A 15150-nucleotide genomic window follows, 5' to 3' on the forward strand; every position below is an offset into this window, starting at 1 on the left:
ACCCCTGGGTTAAAGGCAGCCCTGAGAACGCTGCCAGCCCAGGTGAAACCAGCCGCAAGTGACTTCTCCCGTCCTCCTCAGAGGGAAGATAAATGTCATCAGTCATCAGCTGTCACGGCTTGTACAAGGCACATTTTTCTCTCCCTGCTGCTGAGCTGGAGCCGCTCTGGAGGGAGCAGGGAAGGCATGGGGAGGGTGAAGGGGAGCTGTGAATCCTGAACTCCTCTCGTCCCTCGGGTGGCTCTGTCAGTGCTGGGAGAAAAATGTGAGTAAAGCTGGGGGAAACGAGGCGTGTGACCACCCCAGGCAGCCAAAGCAGGGAGATAAATGGGTGCAAAAAAAAAAAAAAAAAAAAAGAAACAACCCTCCAAGAGTTATTCCAGCTGCTCCCAAGCAAGGTGGGGAGAAAGCAGTGTGCTGAAAGGGTCAGGGCATGGGGAGGGGATGTGGAGCTGCTTCTCACCCAGCTCCCAGGTAGTTTAAAGCTAATGGTGGGGAACAATTCCAGTTAATTCCAGTTCCCAAAGCCAAGGAATTGTTTCAGTGCTGGCCTGGACAGGAGCAGGCAGGGATGGGGATTTTCATCTCAAGAGATGTGTGTGTCCTGGGAGCCAAATTCTGATTTGTGTGAGACTCCCCTGCCATGAATTTCGATGGGAGATAAAATTATGGAAAATTATGAAACCCTGGTTCTTGCTGCTCTATGTCCCTTGGCAGGGCAAGAGAAGGTGATTCTCTGCTCAGATCTATTCAGACATTTCTGTGGGGATATTCCAAAATCTCTTCTGTGTATTTGACAGTTTTACCCATGATCTTATCCAGTCTCTCCTGGAACTCAGACAACCTCTTGGCATCCTGTAGGAAGTGATCTCCCAGTTCAGAGTCCTTTGTTCCATGGGAAGTGGTGGAGTCACCATCCCTGGAAGAATTTAAAAGCTGTATGGATGTGGCCCCCGAAGACCTGGGTTGGTGCTGGATTAGGCAGTTCTGGGGAAATTCTTGGACTTGATCCTGGAGGGCTTTTCCAACCTTAATTAATCTGTGAAGAACCATTTATCCCTTTCCAACACCATCCCCAAGCCATGGACTCTGCCAAAACACATCCTGGGCAAGGCCTTTCCTGGTATTTGTGCTCTCAGTTCACCCCAGGGAGAAAAGGACAAATCCTGCTGAATCCAGGATGGCTTCGGGTCATGCAGGTAAAGCTCCACCACCAAACTCTGCTAGGAGCACATAACTCCATGCAAATAACTTGCTAAGTGAACTGAGCTCCCCTCGCCTCTGGAAAACCACTCCTGAACTTGCTGCGACCCACAGCGTCCTGGGGTAAAGCAGGTATTGGAAATCATCCCCCGCCTCAGCATTTGTTCTTGGCCTTGTTCTGCTCAATAGCTGAGCTGTGCAGACTGGCAGCTCCTGTGACAAAGACCGTGGGGTGTCCCCTTCCCCTTCCCAAACATGCCAGCAGTCAGTGGGGTGGGGTGAGTCCTGCAATTACTGTATTACATGGGATTACCTGATTTTGGAGCCCTTCTAACCCTTGCCTCCCCGAGCAATTAAACTTTGTGGCTCTGAGGGAGAACGGACCCAGGCAGAGAAGGTGGCCCAGATTTAATCTCCTTGTATTGAGTTTACACATAAATAATTACCTGGGAACTTGCTGCTTCGATCTGCCCCACTGACCAACCTCGGCCACGGCCTGGGAAATTCTCCTCAGTGAGGTGATTTGCATAGGATGAGCCAGAGGAAAAGTGCAAAGGAAAAGAAGGATTTTATTTATTATTTTTTAAATGCATCAGGCAGCATTTGCATCATTTGCCCAGAGGGTATTCAGTTCTGGTATTGCTATTTTCGTGGTGGCTTCTTTGCAGTGATTAATTGAAAGTGCCAGCATCAGGAATCATGGGAACATACGAGAAACCCAGTTTCTCTTTTAAAATAGAAGTTTTCTTCCCAGTGCGACAGAAAAAGAATCCTGGAGAAAGGTCATTATTAAAGAGATGCAAAACTCCTCTCTGCTTCTCATCTAATCTCATAATTTTTCTTAAACTGGAGGAGAAGAAACCCTCTCGCTTGAAGTGCACCAGATGGTTGCATATGGTATCATCCAACCTTTGGGAGCAGATGCCCTGATTTTCCACACAGGCATGGCAGCCACCACCTCTCCTGTTCTTTGGAGAGCTTTCCTGGCAAAGCTGGGTTGGTGGCTCCCAAACCAGTAAGGAACTGACGTGTGAGGACTGGGGAGGATGTCTCCACCCATCCCTTCCCTGGATATAAACAGAAATTTCCCCCTTTCCCACCCAGCAGTCTGGCACTGAGCTGCTCTTGGTCAGGCTGGACAAAGCCAAGCTTTTTCCAAATCAGTCCCAGACAGGGACTAACGTAGGATTAAAGCCACTCAGGTGTTCAAGCACTTCGGGCTTGGTACAGCAGGTCCAGCATGCTGGGGGTCACACCCACCACATTTTCCCTTATCCACTCGATTAGGGCCAAGGAATGATGGAATTGTTTAGGTTGGGAAAGAGCAGAGCCGGCTGTACCCTCCTGTCAGAGAGCTGTAGAGAGCAAGAAGGTCCCACCTGAGCCTCCTTTTCTCCAGGCTGAGCCCCCTCAGCTGCTCCCGGAGCTCCAGACCCTTCCCAAATCAATTCCCTTCTCTGGACAGGCTCCAGCCCCTCAGTTCCTTCCTGAATGGACAGGCCTGGAGTGAGGGTTTGAGGTGCCTCAGCAGCACCCAGCAGAGCAGGACAACGTGTGAGGCATCAGCCTGGAGCTGGGATTTCATGGATGTGTCCACACAAACTCTGCTTCATTCCCAGTGAGGCATCCCTGCCTCTACAAGTCACATCCCCATGCCTATCCCAAAGCTTTTCCATCCTCTTCTGTGCATCCCTCCCCTCTCATTCATTCTGTTGTTTTAGCCACCCTGGGCTGAATCCTCTCCCTGGTGGCAAACCAGGGTTTGTAGTTATTTACCAGGGAAAGGATAACAAAAAAACATCATTCCACCCTTTCCCTCCACATTTACCAAATTGATTTTTGAGCTGCTCGCAGTCAGATTGCAATAAATACACTTGAAATCCCCTGCACGTAATGGTTGATAAATCCTGGATCATAATTCTGCTTGGGTTTGGTTTGCTGGCTGCTGCTGGGCCGCGTTTTCCTTTCTCCAGCCCTTCATCCTGCACAACTCTCCGGTGGAGGAATAAATTGGGAATAATGGAAGCTCTGCTGACTAAATTCCACTTGTCAGTCGGAAAATTTCGCGCTGGGCATGAAGTTCTTGCAAATAGCACAAGCTAAGAAGAAATAGAATACTGACCTGGGTGGGAGCAGCTTTGCTAATCCCCCAGGGGTCTGAGCCTTGGGAAGGAAGAGCAGCTTGGGAAGAAGGAACATCCACCAGCAGGGCAACACCTCTTGGATAGGTGTCATAGTCAGATAGGAAAATTACAGAAGAAAGGCCTCATGAAATCAGGCTGAAATTGCCAAAGCTGGCCTGTCATTTCTTCTAAATGCAGCTAACAAGCAATTTGCAAGTTCCCATGTGAAGCTATTTTGAGAATGAGAAGTTCGTTTAACACAACAATCTATTCTGAGAGTGAAAAACAAATGTACCTGTGCAACCAATGAGATTTTTTCCATGAGAACCCACAAAGGAAAAGTGTAAACATATCTAGAGAGAGAAAATTTATTGACATACACAGTATGAATGGACTGAGTTTCACTGCATTGCTGACCAGATAGGTTTAACACAGTGCCTTCTGCTATTTCCTACAAATATGAGCTTTGTGAATAAGGAATTGGCTTTCTGGATGAGGAAAATGGACTCTCAGCTGGATTATTCCAACAGATGGGGTTGGGGATGATTCCAGCAGAATGACCTTAGCACAGCCCCATCCCTGCAGCCACCATCCCCAAAACCGCAGTGGCAAAGGCAGCGGGAGGGGTTTGGGCAGACAGGGAGATCCCCTGGGATGAAAAGTGGGAGCTGGAGCTCCGTGCAACACCCAGGCAGGAAAATCCATGCCTGCCTCAGACTTATGATCTGTCGGGGCAAATGGAGCACAGATATTTTTAAAACGTGGGGCCATTAAGCTCTCCAAATGGGCCAGCTCACCTGCTATTTTAACAACACCTTGTGACAACATCTTCTTTTATAAGCGGTCCTTTCGGACTTATTAACTCTGAGCTGTCTTATCCCATTTGGAGCGAGGAAAATGCCATAGAGATGACCCCTGAAACTGTTTAATGAGCTTTTATGGGGCACGGGAAATTTAAGCACCAGCCCAGGACTTTGGGGAGTCAAAAAATAAAAAGCTGGATCAGGAGTGCTGGTGTTTACACTGCTTTTTGTTTTCCTGCTCTTCCCTCTGTGTGACCTTGTGTTTATAGTGGGATGGGTGTCCGTGAGTTTCATCTGGAATCAGTGACTGTAACACGATGAAGAGGATGGGAATATTTAAAGTGCCATCCTGGCAATGTGAAGTGTCTGCAACAGTGGCACATGTCCCGTTCCCCCCCACCCCACCCCCCCCGCCCTTTTTTTTTTTTTTTTTTTTTTTGCAAAAATCATTTTCCTTTAAAAAAACACCCCCTGGGAGTGTGCCTTTGGGCAAGGGGAGAGGCAGTACCAAGAGAAACAAGGGTGAGGTCATGGAAAAGGGAAAACCAGCTCAGTCTCACATCTGGGAATTGGCTGCCAGTGTGGAAGAAGGGTGGAAAAAGGGACTTTGGGGCTTCCCAGCCTATTGCTGCTGGTGGGGGCAGCTCAAGGATAGGGAGGGGATTTGAAACTCAACTCTGCACTGGGTTTTTTTTTTCCAAACAAATTTATTTCAGACAGTAATAATAATAATATGAGAACAATAAAGGCTTTGGGAAAAAAAAAAAAAGTCTTGTAATGAGACTCTGGGAAGCAGGAGAGTTTTCCCAGAGGATCCTGTGATGCTCCATCCACCTGCAGAGGCTTCAGCCACACCAGGGCTGGGATTCCTTGCCCTGAACTGGCCCTGCTCTCAGCTCCAAAGGAGGCAGGTGGGGGCTGCTGGAGGGCAGCAGGTGCTGGGTGGGTGCTTAGAGCCTCTACTGGGCCCCGTGGGATGCACAGGTTGGAGATCCAGCAGTTCTGGAACATCTGTGAGGGTTCAGTGTCTGTCACAGAGAGGTTTTTTTTCACAGATAGTCCTTAGTAATAGCAATTTGCTGAGGTCTCTGCTCTGCTTCTAAGGGTTTATATTTTCCTATGGTGAGCACCTTCTATTTTTCACCCTTAGGAATGAAAAAGGAAACCTTGGTCCTAATTCTTGGCAGAGCATTCTCCAAAGTGCTTGTGCTCTGCCTTGCTCCCCTTTTATTTATGTTACAATCACAGCAGAGCTTTGCTTGGAAAAACTGAGAAAGTAGCCAAGAAGAACACACACAACTGCCCAGGAGAGATAATCAGTTGTTAAAACATGCCTGCTGCTCTGATTAGAAAGGAAATGGAATTGGGTTTAAAGTGGAATTAACTAAACGCTCCCTTATCTTGTCCATCTCCTCTGCTTGCCCAGCCCTTCTGGGCAAATATGATGGAAATGAAAAGAGAAAGCTGATCTCTGAAACCCCATCCCCTTGGGCCTGAGCCAGGGAAAGACATCCCTTCCACTTTGCTCATCTCAAATGTTCCTCCAGCTCGGCTACCACCAGTTGCTGAGGCTCTCGCACAGCTTGTGTTTCTCCACTGCCTTGTACCAATTTGTGCCCTCGAGGGAAGAGGCAGAAGTGGATGCATTGTGCCTAAAAGGTGCATTAAACTGCTAGAAATTTATTTTTTTTGTTTATTAAATCTGAGTTCATCCCATTTGATATTGTCTCCTGCTCCGAGGGAAGGGTTATCATTGCTGCTGATAGAATGGGAATAACTCCAGCAGGCCCCTGTGAGAGGAGGAGTGCTCTGCCCTCAAACCTGTCCCCTCGAGGGGGAGAGGATGGGGAGGGTGCTGCTGCTGCCCTTTCCCTTGGGTGGAATTCACAGGATCACCAATGGGTTGGGATGGAAGGGACCCTAAATATTCTCTAGTTCCATTGGGATTCCAACAGATCCCAGCCTTCTGCCTGCCTCTAGGAAGATCCTTGCCCATAAAAGAGCCAATTGCTGGATGGCTAAAAAAAAGTACTGTCCCCAGCCTCTGTAATTTGTACTTCCACAAAACTGTCAAGGAAGTGAAATGCGATCAATGGCTCAGACCTGAAGGCTTCAGTTTAATCTCTGCAAAGATTAATCTCTGAAGAGTCAAAGTTTTCTCTTGTTATCTCTTTTTTTCAGTGCCGCCAGAGTCCCATCCCATCACGCTCAGACAAAATCCTCAGGTAATTTCATACCTTTGCACTTGTTTCCTTTCCTTAAATAAACCCCCCAGCTCATCCAGAGCATCAGCTGTACCAACAAATTCTGAAATCCTGTTCTCTGGTGGAGGCATTGGCAAAAATGCACAACGGGGATGATGATTGCCCAGAGAAGCTGTGGCTGCCCCTGGATCCCTGGCAGTGCTCAAGGCCGGGTTGGACAGGGCTTGGAGCAACTGGGACAGTGGAAGGTGCCCCTGGCATCTTGTTTGGCCAAGCCCAGCCCTGGGTTGTGGCGCTGTGAAAGGAAATCTCATCCTCCAGGAGGCTCCTCTGGCCTCTCCAGTCTGCTGAGCTGCAAGGAGCCCGCCGTGCAGCCGCTGCCAGGTGGCTGAGCTGCAGCTTTTGGTGGGCTTTTTGCTTGTTTCTGGGTATTTCAGTCCGGTGCAATCGGCCTGCAGGCCTTCCTCCCCTTCCTGACCGTTTGTTGTGCTGATTGTTTGCCATGAAAATTTGGGCTTGAGCCAGGGAGAGAGGCAGCCTGTAAACCAGCTGGTGCCTGGAGCTGGTCAGAGCACTGGGCTGATGCATAGATTATTTTGTGATGACTTGTTTTGATCCAGAGCCATGAAGAGTTGAAGGTTTGGCCTTTACCAGACAGGAGTTATCACTCTCCTTAAAAAAATACCAAAACCACAAACTCCATTTAAAAAAAAAAACAAAAACATTGACCCAAATATTTGGCTCCTTCTTCAGGTCCTGTTCATGCTGAAAAATAGTGAATAAATGTTGAATATGACTTGAGGCTTTATAGTGGATGGTAGTCCACAGGAGAGGGAGATTTTGGGGTTGCTCCACGAGGATGTTGGCAGGACAACAGGACAGGAGGAAGCATCACTGGTAACTCCTGCTTTCATGACCTGTCTGGTGCCAGCTCAGAAAAGACTTGTGGGGTAAGAGTGTGAAAACTTGCTCTCAGAAAAATTGGGAGGCAAAATAATAACAAAAACCAACTGGGATGGAAAAAGGAAGATGGGGATTGTGAGCAGATTTTGGGTTTCAGGGTGCTTCTGGCATCCCCAGGTGCAGCTCTGGCAGGGGGATGAGCTTCCCCCATCACTCACAGGTTTTTGGGATGTCCCTCTGGGAAGCTGGACTGCTCAGGATGCCCTCTGTGCAGGCCATGGCACGGAGTCAGTCTGGGATCACTGCTGGGTTGGAAAGAAGTAATAATTCATGTCTCTGTTCCTGGGTCACACTTGAAATTAATGAATGGCTTTGCAAAAATTGGCCACTTTCCTTTGATTCATATGGTTTGGACTCTTTCTTTGCCCATGGGTGCCCAAGCACAATTAGGTCATGATTTCAAGCTCTCTTCCAGCCTGGAAAAGACAAGGTTTTATTTTGTAATGAGGTGCTCTGCTCATCCCATGACTCCTGAAGCAGAGGGGGAAAGCAAATGCAGTGAGCACCCTGTGATGAGACTGGTGTGAGTGGCACGTGGGTCTCCACCCCTAAGAGGCATGAAACTCCACACCAGGTTTCACAGGGTTGTAGTGAAGTCATCCCAAAGCATTTGCTGCCTGCTGCAGGTCTTAAAGGGCCATAAAATGAGAGGCTGTCCCAGGGAGGCTGAACAAGACCCTGATGGTGAGGCAGAGAGGTGAAAGTGGCTCAGAATCCCAAAAGTTTTGTGTTACAGGTGGATGAGAGGAGCAGGGGAAGTGGTATTTCTGTGAGACCCCATTGAAGAGGGGTTTTTGGCAGGCACCACACTGGGGAGAATTTCTTTGTGGGCAGAGGAACATTAAGGGGAGTTTGGAGGCTTTCCTTTCCTCGAAGACCTTGTGGGATGTGTGCATATAAAAAGGTTAAGCCCCACAAACGCTGCTGTGGCTTAAGGATCACAACCTTCTTGCCACCCTGCAGGAATCTCAGGCCACTGTTCCCTCTGCAGCATCACCCAAATCTCAGTTTGGTGCTACTGCTACTGCTGCTGGCCTTTCCCTTGGGTGGAATTCACATGATCACCAATGGGTTGGGATGGAAGGGACCCTAAATATCCTCTAGTTCCACTGGGATTCCAACAGATCCCAGCCTTCTGCCTGCCTCTAGGAAGATCCTTGCCCAAAAATGAGCCAATTGCTGGATGGCTAAAAAAATTTGGGGTGATTTGGATGCTGTGCTGCCCCCCCCTGCTCCTTCAACCATGGGGGCTGCTTGCCTGGGTGGTGGTGACAGCAAAACAAGAGGGGAAAAAAAAGAAACCACCTGCACAAGAGGGGAAAAGAATCAAGCCAAGGGAAGGAAAAAAACAACCCAACTTGTCCTCTTATAACATAAAAGCCCTCCTCCCCTGGAAAGAAATAAAAGCCAGAGTGAAATGAAGGTAAATGCCAGAGGTTTAAGTACCAAGTGTGTTTTAAAGGTTATCTTTCAGGGGGTTGGAGAGAGAGCAACAGAAGGGGAAGGAACTGGAGCACTTCCTATTGCAAGGGCCACTCCAGCTCTTAATGGATTTTTATATCCCTGTCTGTTTTTTGTGACATTATTAAAATTGCTTATTTTTAATTTTCTCCCCGCTTTCTTCATCTGGGGGAAGGGGTTGGGGAGGGGAGCAGGAGGACAAACTCTGTTGCTGTGGCAATGTCCAGCTGCACATCTGCATGGCTGATTCGGAGCAATACCAAAGTTTTGGGTAGTTTTTGAAGAGGAGAGAGAGGAGCTGTGTCTAGGTGTATGTGCATGCTGGGACAAAAGGCACAGGGTTTAATTACAGGCATGGGGAAGTGACATTTCCAGGGCTTACCTGGTGAGGACAGAGAAATGAGGAGCCTGCAGGAAGGTAAACACCTGTGTATAACGGGAATGCTGCATGGCAGAGCCCCCTCTTTGAGGTCCATCAAACAAATATCATCCTATTTCCTACTCAAAAGCATGCCAGACTTCTTCTGGAAGAGCAATTCCAAGGACAGCAGCGGAGAAAGCAAAGCTCTGCTCTGCCTGAGGGGAGGGAAGCAGGATTCCTCCCATCCCAAATCCAGGCACAGGGGGAAAACCCATCCACTGGGGGTGGCTGCTGTGCTTGGGAATCCTGCTTCCTCCTCCCAGCTCCTCAGCCCCCCAGCCCTCAGGCTGGGTTCGCTGGCTTTAGCTCCATTTCCCTGGCAGAAACTCTGTGCCCAGTGGTGTTGGGAATCCCTCGTGACCACATGAGCTCCCGATCACTCAGCAGGAGTTGTCTGCCCCAAAAGTCCCATTTTCCCCTCCTGTCCAGCCCTTGGGGGGAATCCTATATCAACAGAGCTCTGTTATCTGCCTGGGTGAGCTCCTTATCTCTCCAAGTGCCTCATCCTCATCATCAGCTGAGCTGGGAAAGGGTCTTGGGGTGAGGGGATGTCCCCATCCACTGCCCCCATCCTGGAGCTCATGGAGGGGAGGCTGGGGCTGATCTGCTGGGAGGCTTTGGCATGCCGGAAGAGCATCCCACAGGCATTCCTGACGGGACACGGGGGTGCCAGCCTGGCTGGGGGCTCAGGGGTGACACAGAGGGCAGAGCCCCCAGCACCACGGTGATCTCCACCTCTGCAGAGCCTGAACAGGCACTTGCCGGGTCTCAGGTGGCCTCCCTGAAAGGAATTATCGCCCTGGCAGGGAGGCTGATGTGATTGCAGCTCCTGCTACTCTTATCAGATGCTCTTGGAGGCCAGCAGGTCCCGGCAGCACGGCTGCTGTGGCACTGGGGGAGGTGGGAGGGCTGCTCTCTCAGTTTTTAGCCACTCTCGCAGCTCCTGCAGTGAGGGGTTTCTCTTAATTTGGGGGTTTTCTGATTTCTTTTGGGTTTTTCCTCAGGTCTAAGTGATTTAAAAAAATTACACAATCTCTTGTTTCTTCTGCTCTGATTTAACCAGAAATCCCACCTTAAAACCACACTGGAAACACCAGGGGAAAGTATCAAGACAAGCAGTTCTTGGGAATGTATGGAATTGACACAGAAGTCATGGAGCAACTGAGCAGTGACAGGGCTGGAAAGGTATGAGGGTTTGTGGTTCTTCAGGTAGGGATGGGAATGAAGAGATTTTATTTTTAGAAGGTAAAGAATGAACTTTATTAACAAGTAGTTTTGTTTTGTTTTGGTTTTTTTTTATAACTAAGATTGTTAAGGTGAAATATAATTTATTTTAAACTTTTTACACTATTGGTACACTTAGACTTAGGTCAGTGTGGCAGAAGATATATATAAAAAATATGAACAGAAAGAGAAATAATAAATTGTTTACATTCTAACCAAACTTTTTCCCAAGTTTAACCTAGCAGAAATGTTTCTCTTTCTCTCTAACTAAACAAAGAATATCTACAAGTGTTTGAATTTTTTGGGGGGGTTTAGTTTTTTTTCTTTTTTTTTTTTTTTTGATTGGTTGGTTTTTATTGTTCTATCTGTTTGAGTTTTAGTTTGTTTTTTTGGGTTTTTTCTTTTGCAAGAGCAGGGTTTTGCATCCTCCTTTAAGGAAAGCACCAGCACATTCTTGGGCTTGTTTCTGGGGTGATGGCAAAGAACAAAGGATGGGCTCTCAAAAAGGGAATAAAACCACTGGTTCCTCACTCCTGAGGTGATTTGCTGTGTGCCAGAGTATATATTTAGACTGGGATTAATTTCCCAGGCCTCCCAGCAACCCAGAGAGCCTCGCAGGGTCCCCAGTGCCCCCAGTGCCCCCAGTGCCAGACCCCACAGGAGCCTGCTCACTGCTCTGGGTGACAATGGCACTGCTGTGGGAGGGGGTAAAGCCACAGGAGCGAGGGACAGAGGGAGATTGAGTTGGGTAATTCCCACTGAAGCCAGAATTGGACAATTCTCACTAACCAGAGAGCCCCACCTGCATCTTTCCATTCTTTTGCATGTGAACAAGGTCTGCATCCCGGGCAGGGGCTGGGGGGGTGTGGGGGTCCAGCACATCCCTCTGGCTGCCCTGGCTGCCTCCAGACCCTGGCACGAAGTCAAAAACACCTGTGGCTTTGACTTTAGCCCATGAAAAAAGCTGTCAACTTTGTATGAGGAATTACAAACCACAAGGGTTTGAGTAGTGTGATATTTACATTAACACAGGGTGAAAAAGTAGAATTTTGGGGTTTTTAGAATGTAGTTTGGGGGTCAAGATGGAGGAATCTGGGCATGTCCTGACCTTCTTCTCCTTCTCCTTGCCCTCCATGCCTTGCTGTGCTGGTGACACTTTTCTGTTGGTTTAAGTCACAGACGCACTGTCCAACATAGATGACAGATATTGGCACATTATTGCAAACATGGCACAGGTAGTTTTTGGTATAAAATGCAAACACCACCCTGAGGACAGACAGAATGCCATGGCCAAGCTGCTGGACAGAGCTCAGCAGGTCAGAGAAAGAATGTTCTAGATAAGGAAAAATAAACAACCTTGAGAAGCCGACCCTGTGCACTCAGACTCCTTCTCTGGCTGCACGGGCTGGGAAACGAGGGCTTTTACACTCCCGGGGTCACCTCAGTGCCCAGAGCCCAGGATGGGCAGTGATGAAGCCTGGCAGCACCACTTCCAGGTGTTCTCCAGGGGGCCAAGGGATGGAGCTGGGTGTCCCTGCTGCCATCCTGCAGCCTCGGGGAGCTGGGTGCCCGGCTGGGCTCTCCCTCAGTCTGCTCACACACATTTTTGGAACAAAATGCAGCTGTTGAGGAGTTTGGGCAGCTTTGGTGTTCCTCAGGAGCAGAAAACATCCAGCAGCAGGGAGAAGAAGGGTGTTGGCATGGAGCTGCCATCAGAGTGAATAAAAGGAGTTTATTTTGCCCTTTTCCCTGCATTTGACCAATAACAGCAAAAGCAGGGTAGTGGGACCAGAATCAAAGAATCATTTAAATTGAAAAAAGGACCTTTAAGATCCTTTAAGTCAAACCATTCCCCCAGCACTGCCAAACTCACCCCTAAACCTTGTCTCCAGGTGCCACATCCATCGGACTTCCACATCCCTCCGGGAGTGGGGAGTCCAGCTCTCCTCTGGCAGCCTGTGCAAGTACTTGGCAACCCTTTCCATGAAGGATTTTTTCCTAATATCCAATGTAAACCTCCCTTGGCACAGCTTGAGGCCATTTTCTCTTGTTCTTTTGTACCTGGGAGCAGAGCTTGACCCCTCCTGGCCACCCCTTACCATCAGGGAGCTGTGCAGAGCCCCCTGAGCCTCCTTTTCTCCAGGCTGAGCCCCTTCCCAGCCCCCTCAGCCTCTCCTGGGGCTCCAACCCCTTCCCAGATCCCTTCCCTGCCCTGGACGTGCTCCAGCCCCTCAGTGTCTGTCTTGAAATGAGTAACAACTGGAAATGTCTGTAGCTGTTTATTTTGCACTTTTCTCCATCCAAAACCTGAATGGATGTGTTACGTTGTCCCAAGGCCAGGCTGGGCACAGGCTGAGCGGGAAAGATTGGCACAAGAGAGTCACAGGAACAGGCTTAAAAATATAAAAACATGTCCCTGGAAATTTCTGGAGCATTTCCCATCCCAGACAAGCTGACCTTCAACTGGTTGAAGTTCCTCCCACAGTTTTAACAGCTGTCAGTGCAAACACAAGGTGGCTGCTCCTGGAAACACTGAGCCATCCCCCAAGCCTTGAGAGAAACTCATGCTGCCCTTGTCCCTCCGAGGAGGCTTCATTCCAAGAGCTTTATTTATCTCAGGAGCATCACACTGTTCTCTGGGAGCTCGCCCTCTGCTTTGACCCTCAGGAAACACGTCCTGAAAGATGTCACTTGGCAGCAGAAATGTGCTTGTCTGGAAAGCTGCAGGATGAAGCTGAGGAATTGAGCCCTAGGAATGCACAAGGAGATCCCCAATAGTCCTAAAAGCAGTGGGGAGCCAAGGAGAAAGCTGCTGTGGGAACCACTTCTGCCACAGGACCCCTCAAGATGGGCATTTTCCACACTGGAGGGGGAAAATCTGAATAAGAAGCTGATAATCCCCAATTCTCACGATTACTGTGGGTAGTTAATTAGCAGCAGCGAGTGGCAGCAGGTGACTCAAGTTGACTCAGGAGGAGCCCCAGGGAGCATCCCTGTCCCAGAGCCTGGCCACAGCGGGCCTTGAAGCAGCTTCCCACAGGTGTCCTTTAGCCAGAGGTCTCGGGCTCTGGGCACTGAGGTGACCCCGGGAGTGTAAAAGCCCTCGTTTCCAGCCCTGCAGCCAAAGGAGGAGTCTGAGTGCACAGGGTCGGCTTCTCAAGGTTGTTTATTTTCCCTTATCCAGAACATTCTTTCTCTGACCTGCTGAGCTCTGTCCAGCAGGTCATCCATGGCATTCTGTCTGCTCTCTAGGGTGGTGTTTGCATTTTATACCAAAAACTACCTGTGCCATGTTTGCAATAATGTGCCAATATCTGTCATCTATGTTGGACAGTGCGTCTGTGCCTTAAAACAACAGAAAAGTGTCGCCAGCACAGCAAGACATGGAGGACAAGGAGAAGGAGAAGAAGGTCAGGACATGCCCAGATTCCTCCATCTTGACCCCCAAACTACATTCTAAAAACCCCAAAATTCTACTTTTTCACCCTGTGTTAATGTAAATATCACACTACTCAAACCCTTGTGGTTTGTAATTCCTCATACAAAGTTGACAGCTTTTTTCATGGGCTAAAGTCAAAGCCACAGGTGTTTTTGACTTCGTGTCAAGGTCTCTGAGCCCCCTGCCAGGGTCTGGAGGCAGCCAGGGCAGCCAGAGGGATGTGCTGGGCTCCCACAAGAGGAGACCTCTCAGAATGCCGTTGGATTTGCCCACTTTGGTGCTGAGTCCTGCTGTAAAGGTAATTAAAATTAATTAACAGCCTGGCTCCATCCAGGGGTCAGGCTCCAAAGGAGAAGTGGTCACTGCTGCAGGAGCTGCACAGCTCAGAGTGAGAAGGAGCTTTTGAGATCCCCGAGGTGCCCAGAGCAGATGCAGATTTCAGCCAAGGAGCAGGGCACTAGAGGTAAGAGGCACTAGAGACCCCTCAGCAACACCCACCTGCTCCATAGCCACAAACTCCATTCCAAACAGGCACCTCCAGTGCCCACGGAGATCTCAGGATCTCCAAAACTCCTCAGTGGCTCTTGTTTTCATCACCTGATCCGAATTCCAGCTGCTGCCACCCTCCTACGCTTCTCCCCTTTAGCCAGCACGGGGTTGTGGGTGCAAACAGAGATCCTGAGCCCCATTTTGGCATGTGAGGATGGAAATTAAAGCATTAAACAGAGCTCTTTGGACAAGGAGAGGGCTGGAGAGGCTGTTTGGACAAGGACAAGGAGTGACAGGATGAGGGACATGATTCACATGGACAGAGGGCAGGGCTAGCTGGGATCTTTGGAAGAAACTCTTCCCTGTGAGGGTGGTGAGGAACTGGTAGTGAATTCCCAGAGAAGCTGTGGCTGCCCCATCCTTGGAAGTGCTTCAGGCCAGGCTGAATGAACCTTGGGGCAACCTGGGATAGTGGAAGGTGTCCCTGCTGTGGGAGCAATTTCATCTTCAACAAGATCATCTTTGCAACCCCAGCCATGCTGTGATTCCACAGCCAGGAAGAAGACCAGGAAATGCAGCTCCAGGCTCACCACGAATGGGAATGCACTGGGATGTGTGGCTGGAGACCTCCACCTGTGACCTTGCCAGATCCAGCCTGCCTGGTGGGTGCCCCTGCAGAGCCCTGGGGCTGCTGGCAGCTGAAATGCAGGCAGGCTGTGCCGGGGGAGCACTCATCAGAGGATGTTCCCAGCGCTGGGCAGTGACACACATTGTTAGCAGGGCCAGGCTGAATCAAGAAAAACAAGTGAGATGACACTCA

At 49.3% G+C, this 15150-nt stretch overlaps 1 protein-coding gene across 1 annotated transcript in view; it reads left to right on the forward strand.

Moving 5' to 3' along the window:
* LOC144246640 (uncharacterized) overlaps positions 1–15150 on the forward strand; it is a 222033-nt gene that overhangs the window by 190808 nt on the left and 16075 nt on the right. Inside the window, exons 3-4 of the transcript XR_014956355.1 lie at positions 6311–6354; positions 10242–10363. The gene's annotated coding sequence lies outside the window, so the exon portion shown is untranslated. The remainder of the gene's footprint in view (positions 1–6310; positions 6355–10241; positions 10364–15150) is intronic.

The sequence above is a fragment of the Lonchura striata genome, chromosome 6 (genome assembly GCF_050655825.1).
Source record: "Lonchura striata isolate lonStrDom1 chromosome 6, ASM5065582v1, whole genome shotgun sequence".
Taxonomy (NCBI): Eukaryota; Metazoa; Chordata; class Aves; order Passeriformes; family Estrildidae; genus Lonchura; species Lonchura striata.